Source organism: Belonocnema kinseyi, chromosome 4, assembly GCF_010883055.1.
Source record: "Belonocnema kinseyi isolate 2016_QV_RU_SX_M_011 chromosome 4, B_treatae_v1, whole genome shotgun sequence".
NCBI lineage: Eukaryota > Metazoa > Arthropoda > Insecta > Hymenoptera > Cynipidae > Belonocnema > Belonocnema kinseyi.
The window spans coordinates 35,180,900-35,193,237 of record NC_046660.1 but is presented as its reverse complement, the minus strand read 5'-3'; positions in this window follow the sequence as shown (position 1 = coordinate 35,193,237).

The following is a 12,338-nucleotide window of genomic DNA, read 5'->3' as shown; positions in this document are numbered from 1 at the left end:
TATTAAGAAATTCCTTAGAATTCAAAAAATTTCTACAAATTTCCGAAGATTTTAAGATTTTTAACAGACTTTAAAGAATTCAACAACATTATTTATATTTTAAAATTACTTTAAAATCTTAAAAGCCATTTAAATTCTACGGAAATTCCTAAAAAATTCTTCGAAATAAGTTGAAATCTCTTAGATTCATTAAAAATATCTTGAACTCTTTTAAATATTTTTTAATATTTTAAAATTCGCTTATAAATTTAAAATTTTTCAAAATCAAATAAATCCGGTTAAATCCCTTGAAATTCCTAGGAGTCTGTTTAAATACTTAAAAATACTTTTAAATTACATGAAAATCCTTAAACTCTTTTTGATTTTTTTAAAATCATTTATAATGCTTTCTAAGATTTTAAATTCCTTTACTCACTTTGTAAACCATATTAAATCCATAGAAACAGCACAAAATCCCATAAAATCGCTAAAAATCTCTTGGACTCAAAAAATTATTTTAAAGTCTTTAAAATCTCTTTTGAAAATTCTTTTGCTTTTTTTAATTCTTCTCAAATATTTTAGACTTTTTCAAAATTACTTGAAATATTTTGAAATTCATTAAAAGATTTTTGTCTCTTTTCATTAAAAAGAATGTTTAAATCCTTTTATGCCGATCTCTGGGCCGACTTTGGCCCAGAGTTAGGCCGGTATTCGGCGTTACTCGTTAACGAAAGATGTCCCATAGTTGTCTCGATTGTTGGTCCATGTTTGGGCCATTGTTGGGCTAATAGTTGGCCTAACTTCTTCAGAACTTTCTAAATCCCTTTATACCGATCTCTGGGCCAACTGTGGCCCAGAGTTGGGCCGGTAGTCGGCGTTACTCGTTAACGAAAGATGTCCCATAGTTGCCCCGATGGTTGATCCATGTTTGGGCTATTGTTGGGCCAATAGTCGGCCTAACTTCTTCAGAACTTTCTCAATCCCTTCATGTCGATCTCTGAGTCGACTTTGGCCCAGAGTTGGGCCAGTAGTCGATCCCACGTTGTCTGTCAACATTGGCTGTTTAGGTTGGACCGAAATAAGTATCTTATAAATATAAAAGGTGGTCCAACTTTGGCTGCCGATCTACGGCGGGCCAAAGTCGGTCTGACTTTGAGCCAATGCTTCAATATATTCGCGATCAGCTATCTGTAAATATTAATCGATTTTTTTCTCCTTTCACGTGGTTCATTTTGGTCCTAGGCGAATAAAGAAAGTAACGTCAAGACAAGTCACCAGGTGTGGGTCATTGGCTATAGATATGCAGGAAATTTTTGCATTCCGTTTTCCAAAAAAGATTTTTTTTTAAAGAAATTTTCTGCCACACACTTTAATTTAGAACTGCGCATGTGAAAAATATTTTTAAATTTATATTATCTCTCAATTTTTGAAGCGAAGCAGTAAATTGGGTTGCATCATTTCAGGCGTTGATTGCCGATAAGAAAGGAAGTTTGCATTCAACAAAAAATAGAAATTGAAAACTGATAAAAATTGTAATTTTTCCTAAATCAATCTAATATTTCGGGATAGGTCAATTTCGAATTTTTTTGATACGAATATATGAAAATACTAATCTATTAATGTATAAATTGATAACATACTACATAATAATATAGAATTATTATCTACATGATCATATTTTTTATTATTATTCTAATGTGATATAAATTGTATCATAAATTTTACATGAAACTTACGAAAAGTAATATCAATCACCTTACTTTTCCATTTGATTTAAACAAACTGGCATAACGAAATATCGCAAAAATCTCGCAATAATATTTTTAAATTATCTCAGAAATTATTAAAAATACTGCACATGTTTTACTGCTTTATCCTTATTTTTACTGCAAGTTAGCATTCTTTTAACAAAAATCATTATCAAGACATCAAGCTTTCAAGAATTTTCGACTATCTTTGCAGTTTACACCGTAAATTGGTATTTTTAATTATAAAGTATTATATTTCAAAGATGGCAAATTTTTCAACAAACTACGTTGACCGCTTTCATTGGCATTCTTTACCGCAAATGGTCATTTATAAAGAAAAAACTTTAAATCTTCATGATTTTTTAACAATTTTAGGTTAAGTTGGAATTTGATATCAAAAATTGTTGTTTTCAAACAAAAATTATAAATTGAACAATATTAATTTTTGTTTAATTTTCGATTATGTTACTGTTTTTTGTTTTTGTTTTAAAAATTGGTATTTAATTTTTTTCAATCATAGTTCAAAGAATATTCACGACTTTCCCACAATTTTAGGTCATGTTCGGGTTTTATGGCAGAAACAGGTATCTTTTTTTTATGCAATTCAACTTACAATTCAATTATACAGTTCAATTAGTTTTTTTATCAATAATTATTGGTATTTAAGAAGATATTAGATTTTAACGGTATTTTTTAAAGAATATCGAGTAATGGAAGAAAAGAGAAATGGAAGCAAATTTTTGATTATATTTTTAACTTTTGTGAATTCAACTTGTTTCAATTTTCAATATTTTAAATTAAATTTGTTTTAATTCAAGCATTTTAATGTGCTTGAAACTAAAAAAGCAAAAGATGTTCTGAAGAAAATTGTTGAAAATATAATATTCACATTATTTAACATGCAAATTTAAAAAATAAGCCTATCAATCCATAATAAATAAATGTAAACAGTCGATTTTTTCGAGAACTGATCGTTATTGGCAAATTAATAGTCATCCAATAAACTCTCAATAGGGAATTAGTGAGAATAAAAAACTCAAAACTTTGATTTATGTTCCCGTTAACGAAAAAAATGGGTATCAAAGAAGATTTATATTCTTTAAGAATTTTCGTACATTATGACAGTATTTTCCGTTTAAAATTGCTATTGATAATAGGAAATTAGTGCATCAAAAAAGAATGTTTACAATATTTTAACATTAATAGGATATGTTAGCATTTTCCACCAGAGATCGGTTTTTTTCAAACAAAAGTAATTTTATTTTAATTTCAATCATTATGCTTACAGTTTTGAGGAACTTCAGATTACGTTAGTGCTTTTTGTCAGAAATTGATATTTTTAAACAAAGTTACAACAGTTTGATTGTCTATTCAAAAATATTATATATTAATTCGGAAGTTAAGATATAAGTTTTCATCAGTTATTAAAAATATTGTCCATAATAGTAATTATATATTTCATTTTAAGAATTGCGTGAGAAAAGAAATCTGTCTATAAAAATCAGTGGGTTAGATAAAGTACATCTATGCGAAACTACTACTGAACAAAATCCCACCACTGAAAATAATTCAAGAAGTGAAAGGAGCACAACAAAATGGAAAAAAGAAAACAGAAGAATTTTCGGACAGTGATCATCATCGTTATCAAAAAAAAAATTCACTTCATATGATGTCCTCGCCCTAATTCGGTGAAGGGCTATCATACAAAGCTTACTGTTTTGGCAACTCTACAGGCTCATAACATCATATTACACACGGTTTTTACGCGGGGAATTCACGGTGCTAATATTTGTTATAACAATATTTTATTATTATTAATATTATTAACAGTAAAATTCTTCAACTATAGTTATTATTATTATTTTATATTCGAAATGCCCAGGCCCACCAAAAATATTTTATAAGCGCTCGCCGAATTTCAGTTCGCCGAAATTCAGCGAGCGTAGATCAAATATTTTCCCACTTTCACACTTTCTCTTAGGAATGTCCAGACATTGCGATTTATGTTTTTTAGTTTCAATCAAAGCACTTTAGTCTATTCCATTACGTGTGGGTAAAACGAGATAAATCGTTAAAAAAAAAGTCTTACAAACAGAGGCACCGATAAATCTTACCTTTGTCAAACGGTAGCCAGATGGGACACAACAAAAAACTAATACGTGAAAAAGATTTTATTTGATTATAACATATATAAAACCTTACATGTGGTATATTTATCAAAACCTATGTCAAATAATAAATTGAATTAATCAAGGAAATCAACATTCTTCTATGAAACTGATGTTAATCAATAATTTCGAATGTCGAGCAGCAGGAGAAAAGAATCTTTATTTTCCTAATTAGAATTCTCACCTAGCATGAAAAAGAACGATTTGTTCACGAGAAAAGACAAAGATTAAAAGGTCATTTGCTAAAAGAACTTTAGGAATGAGAGCAAAGTATTTCGATCGCTGCAGCATTTATCGGCATTCTGTCGTACTTCTTAGAAGGGTTTTTACACGAAAAAAAGTGGAGGTATCGTAGCTTTTCTCACCAGAGAGCAAGTTCTTAATCAAGAAACTTGATTAGAAAATCTGTGTTTCAAAAAATATCGAATTAAAATTTTAGAAATATTAACAAAAAAGTTTAAATCCTGCACTTAGAAAATTATTTGGTTAAATTGATGAAATCTTTGTTGGTTCAATCACAAAATAATGGTTATTATATGACTAAAACAATAGTTCGTTGAACCAAATCATTTGGTAGATAAAATATTTGGTTCATTGCACAGAAAAATGTTATTAGGTAAATCTAATATTTTGTTAAATAAATCAAAATCTGTTTGATTCAAGAAAATTTTCGACCATATCCAGGAAAACAGGTTTCTTGGTTCAACAAAATTCTTTTTCTAAATGTCGGAAAATATAAATGGCAGATTAGGAATCCAACTTTGACAATGGGTTAATTTAAATACCAGGTTAATAAACAGATGCAATTCCCGATCCAAGATTATACCGATTCAAATCGAGTTTGCATTCAAAGAAGGTTCTAAACCAACTCTACATAATATTCGATATTTTAGAAAAACTGATGAAATCCCCATGCGTTTGAAACTCCCATTACCAATAACAGAAATTCATTTTACATGAATTGGAACTAATTTAATTACACAAAATCGCTGAGTGAATAATCAAATTGATCAATTATACGGTAATAAATTTCTCAATTAGTTAATCACGATTGACAAATTCAGAGCGACACCTATTAAATTGTATAAATGTATGATAATTATTAAAAAATTTTCAGCATAAAAAATAGAATTTTTGATATCTCATTCTTGGCAAATTAGTATCGCTATTTTTTCTGATATTTAGAAATTAGTTATGAATTTCGTTCTTAAATACGGAAGAGCATCACAAAACAGAAATTCAAATAATTTCAGGGATTAAGCAAAAATTAATCGATCCTCTCACTTTTAATCTCACAAAACATATTTCATTAAATGATCTAGTCATAAAAGTAAAAAATAGAAACATATCTAAAAACAGAAATGATAAATCTTTGAAACTGGAATTAGGTTCAAAAATTATTTATGTATTCAATCTAAGAAAGTAACGCAAATTTGAATAGCTTTAATAAAAGAAAATAGTCAGGCGACATGTTGTGATAAATTAAAAAATGCTACTGAATGTTATTGTTATATTTTATGGAGGCATAAAAATTAAAATTGCATATAAAAATATGAATTTAGGAAGCATCTGCTGCTGACTATTCTTCTCACACCTTTCTGTTGTGCTTTAAATATGCCTGCCCTCTATTTCGCTTGCCAAAATCGACTATCATTTTTCAGACTCCTACTTCGTTTTCCAGATATTTTATTACTTCCGACATTCTTGCTCTTATTTCTCCAATAGTTTCGAGACTTCTTTCCCTCGGACCTCTTTCAAATATTAGCAATGAAACTTTCTTTAAGTTTTCAGTGCATAGGGTGTCCGCAAAATTTATTTCCAAAACGCCTCGAGTTTTCCCTTCACTTATTTTTTAATTCCCTTGACCATTAATACTTCATGGCCTATATTATAATTTTTTAACATTTTTAAAATAGAATCTTTTATAAAAAATTTTGTATTTAGATATTTAATGTCGCATCAACTACATGGTCATTAGCGACGACTTTGGTTAACAATTGTTTACATTATTCTTGTATATTTATAAATATCATTATTTGTCCTTGTTAACACTCGTAATCACACAACTAAATTTGTTCCTTGAAATTTATTTCTTGAAGAAAATTTAAAAGGTTCTGAAAAGTTGCTGGGTCGTTGAGCATCTTTTTCATTTCATTATGTAGCCGATGTGTTCTTCTCAAGTTAAGGTATTTTCGGCATTCAATTAGAAGATGTTTGGCAAAGAGAATTACTTCACAATCTTCAAATTTATTTGGGTCTAACTTTGAAATCAGATTGTAGTGGGTTAAATGGGTGTGTCCAATTCTAAGCCTGGTTAACGTTACTTGGTTCCTACGGTTTTCTAGCAGGATGTTGCTGTTCTCAAGGACGTGACTTTTTATTTCATGAAGTTTTGTCGTAGGAGGTGTTTTCCATACCTTATTGCAGACCTCGATGGTAGTTTCACTGATTGTTTTGCATAAGTCTCGCGGTTCAATTTCTGCGAGTTCATTAAGTTCGGAAAGAGTACAGGCTGACTTCGATAGTTTATCTGCTTCCTCATTTCCTTTAATTCCTATGTTTGATGGAATTCAGAAAAGAGTTATATCTTTTCCCAGGTAGTGTAACTTTGAAAGTGATTCCAGAATTGCTTGAGTAATGTGATCGAATTTTATGTAATTTTGAATAGCCTTGATACCACTAAAAGAGTCAGAGAAAATGATAAATTTGGTTTGGTTTGACTTTTTAATGTATTCCAGAGCTTTCAGTATAGCGTAGGTTTCACATCGAAATATTGGGTAGGTATCAGGTAGCTTGCACTGTACATTTGTTTCAGGAGTGACTACACTACATCCGGTTCCTGTGCTCGACTTTGACCCATCCGTATGGATAGATACATAAATGGGGAGATTCGGAGTGATGTTTGCGAAGGCAGCTCTGTATTCGGTAGGATTGATTTGACTTTTTAATTATTTCTGTAGAGAATCTTTTATAAATTGATTCAAACAATTTTAAATTTAAATGCATCATTTCTTAATTCATTATTCTCAGGCCTACAACCTAATTTGATTTTAAATTTTAACTTATTAAAACTAAAGCGCACATGGCTAAAAACCACCTTCAGAAGATTACCAGAGCATACACAAAAGTGAAAAAGTGACCTATTTAATACAAAAAAGTAAACGAAAGTGAGTACTTTGTATTAAAAATGTAAATAACATTCCTTTGAATGTAAAAGGATTCGAAGAAATTTATAGTAATTCCACCTGAATTTCAATAATATCAGGAAAAATTCATAACACTTTAGAACAATAGAACTTAAATTTAAAAGAATTCAAGTAAAATAGACCATTTCCAAAAAATTATATTGATTTCAGTCAAATCAGAGTAAATTTAGAGGAATGTAAGTTAACTGAGAAAAATTCAATAATATTCATAAGAATTTATAGTGAATTAAAAAAAATTCAGTGAAATCAAAACAATTTAAGTATATGCAAAAATTATTAAATTCAGTAAGTTTAAAATGAGTTTGGAAAAATTCAAGGTAATTCCAAATAATTTAATGAAAGGCTAAACAATCTAGGTACGGTATTCAAGAACTAAGTCAATGTAGAAGAATTCAAATGAATACAAAAAACTCAAGAGAATTCAAAAAAATTCGTAATTATTCAAGATAAATCAATAAGAATTTAGGGTTTAATTTCCAGGAAATTTAAATGAATTACATAAAATATTTAAAAGTCTCTGGAAATCTTTGAAAGCCAACAAAATCTCACACTTCTGGTGAATAAATTCTTCGAAATCCAAGAAATTATTATAAGACTCTATAAAATTATGTAAAATCTTATTATATTTCGTGAAATGCTGTAAAATATATGGAAATATCTTGAGAGCTTTTAAACTCCATAAAAATTATTGAAATCCTAAAATATTTAAAAATTTTATGAAATCTCCTTTAATTATTTAAATCAATTAAAAATTCCTTGGAATCTTTTGAAGTACCTTAAAATATTTCAAATAATTACACCCATTAAGTCCTGACTAGGCACATTTTAATGATTTTTTTAACGACTCTATTAACTATGAAATTGATCATAGAAAAAATCGAGAATACGAATTTTTGAAGGACAAAATTTTTTCAGTTGTAATTTTCGAATCGAAATCGTCAATAGATTTTTTTGATTTGTGCATTAAAATTGCCCATGAACTCTAAACTTTAAAATGTAGTTGTAGGTTTTTTCAAATTAAAATGGTGGCATCCAATATGGCGGCTTAAAGTCAAACAAATTTTGATTTTTATACTACTCTTTTTCCTGCAGTAACCATTTTTTTCAATTTTGATAAAAAGAGATATTTCCGGTTTCACTCGTGTAAAAAAACTACTATTATTATTAAAAACTAATCTATTATCAATTTTTTTCAATATTAATAAAAATTAGTATAGGGTCTCTTTTTGGTTCGTTGATTACGAATCTGCTATCAAAATTTTCAAAATTCAAGATGGAAGATCCAATATGGGTATCACAAATTTTAAAAAATTGTTCAATTTTCATGAAAATTCGTATAGGGAGGTTTTTGGGTCACTGATTACGATTCTGCTATCATAAAAATTTATATGAAAATGGAATAATTTTCGGCAGCCATATTGGATTCACCATCTTGAATTTTGCAAATCTGATAGCAGATTCGTAATTAGCGTAACCATTCCAGTCCTTAGAATATTTAAATATTTAAAAATATTATTTAAATATTTAAAAATATTATTTAAATTTTTTCAAAATAATTTGGAATTGAAATCCCTTAAATCTTTTTGAAGCTTTCCCAAATCCTTTCGAATTCTTAAGAATATCATAAAATTTTTCAAGAACCTTAACATCTTTAAACTCCATTCAAATGATTAAAATCTGTTTCAATTTAATCTAAATTCCAAAAATTCAGAAATGGAAAATTGGAAAAGTGATTGTAGAATGAATGGTAATAAATGGATAATAATTTTAAAGTTCAAAGTATTGCCCGTTCATGAGCCTGAATGCAATATATGAGAACATTTCTTAAGGATGTACACAACCGGCAATCAATCTCAAAAGTTGCCTATTTTTAAACTGATTTATAAAATCAACAAAAAATGATCTATTATTAATTTCTGTAAATCTTGATGCAGACATCTAAGCGCAATTAAGAAAAAAAAATCAGGTTAAAATTGTTTATTTAACAGTGGATATTTAAAGGTTTAGTTATTTCTTTCTCTTTAGGGAAAAGTTACCATTTTTATTTAATCCTAATGATTAAGGTCAAATTTTATTCTTCGAAGGACTCTCTAAATTTCCATTTGGGTTAATTTTATTGAAAAAAATTAATTCAGAAATCATGAAGTTATTATTGTTATAAACAATAATAGTTTAAATTTTAATTAATACCTTCCAAGTAGAATTGTAGATAATCCTTCAAAGAATAAAATAAGGCCTTGATCATTAGGATTAAATAAAAATTGTAACTTTTCCCTAAAGAGAAAGGGAAAACTAAACCTTTAAATAACTACTGTTAAATAAAAAATTTTGACCTGAATTATTTTTTTCTGAAGTGAGCTTAGTAGCCTCCGTAAAGATTTACAGAAATTATTATTAAATGTTTTTGTCGATTTTATAAATAATTTTAAAGATAGGCAACTTTTGAGATTGAATATAAATTAGTGTACATCCTTAAGGCATACAGGCCTAAAAAACTCATAAAATGTAAGAAAAATTAACTTACTTTAATGACAGCGAACTTTAGATTATGGTTTTTAATTAAAAACATAATAGCAAAAATCTGAAAGATGTAAGAAGGTACTTCAACCATTTTCCAATCAATTGCCTTAAAAAATTTCAAAATGTAACAAGTTGTTTGTTCTTTTTACATAAATACACAACCATGTTATCTTTAGTTTTAATGAAGATTTTAAAGAAATTTAAATTTTAGTCTGTTTCTTATTTGTACATAAAAACAAAAAACTAGCTTTAAATATAGAAATTTCTACGAAGAAAAAAATAATGACGTACTTCTTTGAAATTCAAAAAATTGCAGATAGTCGAAATAATGTTCTCATAATAAAATCACTTCATTATCTTAATCAGACCCGAATATAATATATGGTTATATATTTATGTTAAAATAAATTCATAAATTTGTAACATTTTGAAGATTTTTCAAGGGTAATTGTTTGAGAACTGCTTGACGTACTTTCAGGAATATTTTATATTCTCTTTTCAATGAAAAAATATGCTATAAAGTTCACTGTCGTTAGAACTGATTAAATTTTCCTACTTTTTATGAGATTTTTACTTCTGTAAGCGACATCAAAATTTTCTTGCGTATCGGTTTCATGCACATTAATGTTATCTTTAACCTTTAAAATGAGCATTTATTCATTGAGCTATCATTTCTTCTTCACTTTATTTTTTAACTTTAAAGCCAGAGGATTCGAATTTGCTCGCCAATAGTAAAGTCATCTATTAACTTAAAAAAGTGTCTATAGGGACTTTTCTTTAAAAAGTGACTAAGAAGTTATTGTATAATATAGTGACTAAAAGTGATTCTTGACAATTACTTTTATAATGTTCTTACGCAAAAATTCCCTGGCTTTTGCCTAAGTTCTAGGATTTCTTGACCTGCGGCATATCTAAATGCCCATAACTTAAGAAAAACTAACGTTGATTCTTTAAAAAAAAATACTTAAAACTTATAAATGTCGAAATTCAACCATTTGTAAACTGAAAATTCTTGAATCGGAAAATTGAAGGAATTCTTATTTTTTGGAAATGCTTGTAATAAACTGGTCAGTAACTTTGAACGTTTGACTATTTTAATCTGGAAAAGTGGTGGCGTATTTTATTATGTAGACTTCGGGGAAAACTTTTTTGGTGTAATAGTTGGCAGACTTGGTGAAATCTTTTTCAGTGACTTAGGGGTTCGAACGAGAAAAACGTAGGGATGTTTTTGGCAACAGGAAGACACGTGTATAAAGTGCTTGTGCCATTTTCGGAGTGGTATATTGTACCATCGCCGTGGGGAACTTCATCCATGTGTAACTTTCTGAAGTTAACGTTTTGTGTCGAGCAACGGAAACATTTGATAGAAAATTTAGGCCAACGAGGTTGCACCCCGAAGTCCACCAAACTCGCGTCAGAAACGCCCTGATTGTCATTCGCACAAAGCTTGTCGTTGTATTTTAATGTCACAAAAGTGAAATAACAATGCAGCTTAAAACTGGGTAAGAACAACTTTTAATCAAAACAGAAAATATCTCAATGGAAAAAATGAATAGAAAAATAATTTAATTTCTTGTTTGAGAAAGAAGCATTATGAAGTTTCTTGTTACGTCAACTTTAAAGTTGATTATTACATTGATTTGCTAATTAAGATGACGACTTAAGCATACAAAAAATGCAGGCTATTTCCCGGCTTTCATGATCTAAAATTAAATTTTTTCCGTTTAACTTTTAATCGGTGATGATATTTATCATTCATTACTGATTTGATTATTATGTAGAATTTTAAAAGAATTAAACATTTTAGAACTTGAAGGTAAAATATATAGTTTCAATTATTTTTAAAGTGGTCTCAGACTTCAAAGCACAAAATGAATTTAGAACAGGGGAAATAGGGTGATTTTATATGAAAATAATGAAATAATAGGAAAATATATTCTTTCCATAAAGTTTTAAACCAAAAAGGGCGACTTTTTAACAAAATTGTCAAGTTTTATAGCTAGAAAGTCGACTCCTGTAGACAACGACATTTAAATATTAAACACGAAAACATTAACTGTCTAAAAAGCAGTTAACTTCTGACTAAGAAATATTAATTTTCAACCCAAAACTAATTACAGAAAAAAATTCATTTACAAGAAAATAGTTGAAACTTAAACCCAATTATCGAATTTTCCAACAACAAAGATTAAACTTCACCCGCGAAAAGTGACTTTTTCAACGAAACAGTGAAATTCTCAAAAGTCAAAAAGTATAACCTTTTAGAAAGCACTTTAATTTTTAACCAAGGAAAATAAATTTTCAAACGAAAAAAAAATGTTTCTACCAAAAGATGAATTTTTAACCCAAATGGGCGGATTTTCTATCCCAAAAGACGAATTTTCATCAAAACCAAAAAAGATCAATGTGAAAAAATAGGGTCCACATTTTCTCTCTGGAATCTGCAAGCATATCCCCTGCCTCAAGTTTCGTCGAATCTACAAAAAAAATAAAAATATTTTTTTAACAGAAAAATTTATTTAGAGATTCCACAAGCCCCATGAATCGGAAAAATTAACTTTTGAGTCTTAACATTTCTTTTCGCAATTATTTATAGATTAGAAACCAAAAATTACTTAAGTGGGACCATGGTCGTGGGGGCTAAAGCGTAGACTTTGGACCCACTCCTTCGGCTTGCGGGTTCGATTCCCGCCTCGCACTCTGGAAGAGTCTCGGTG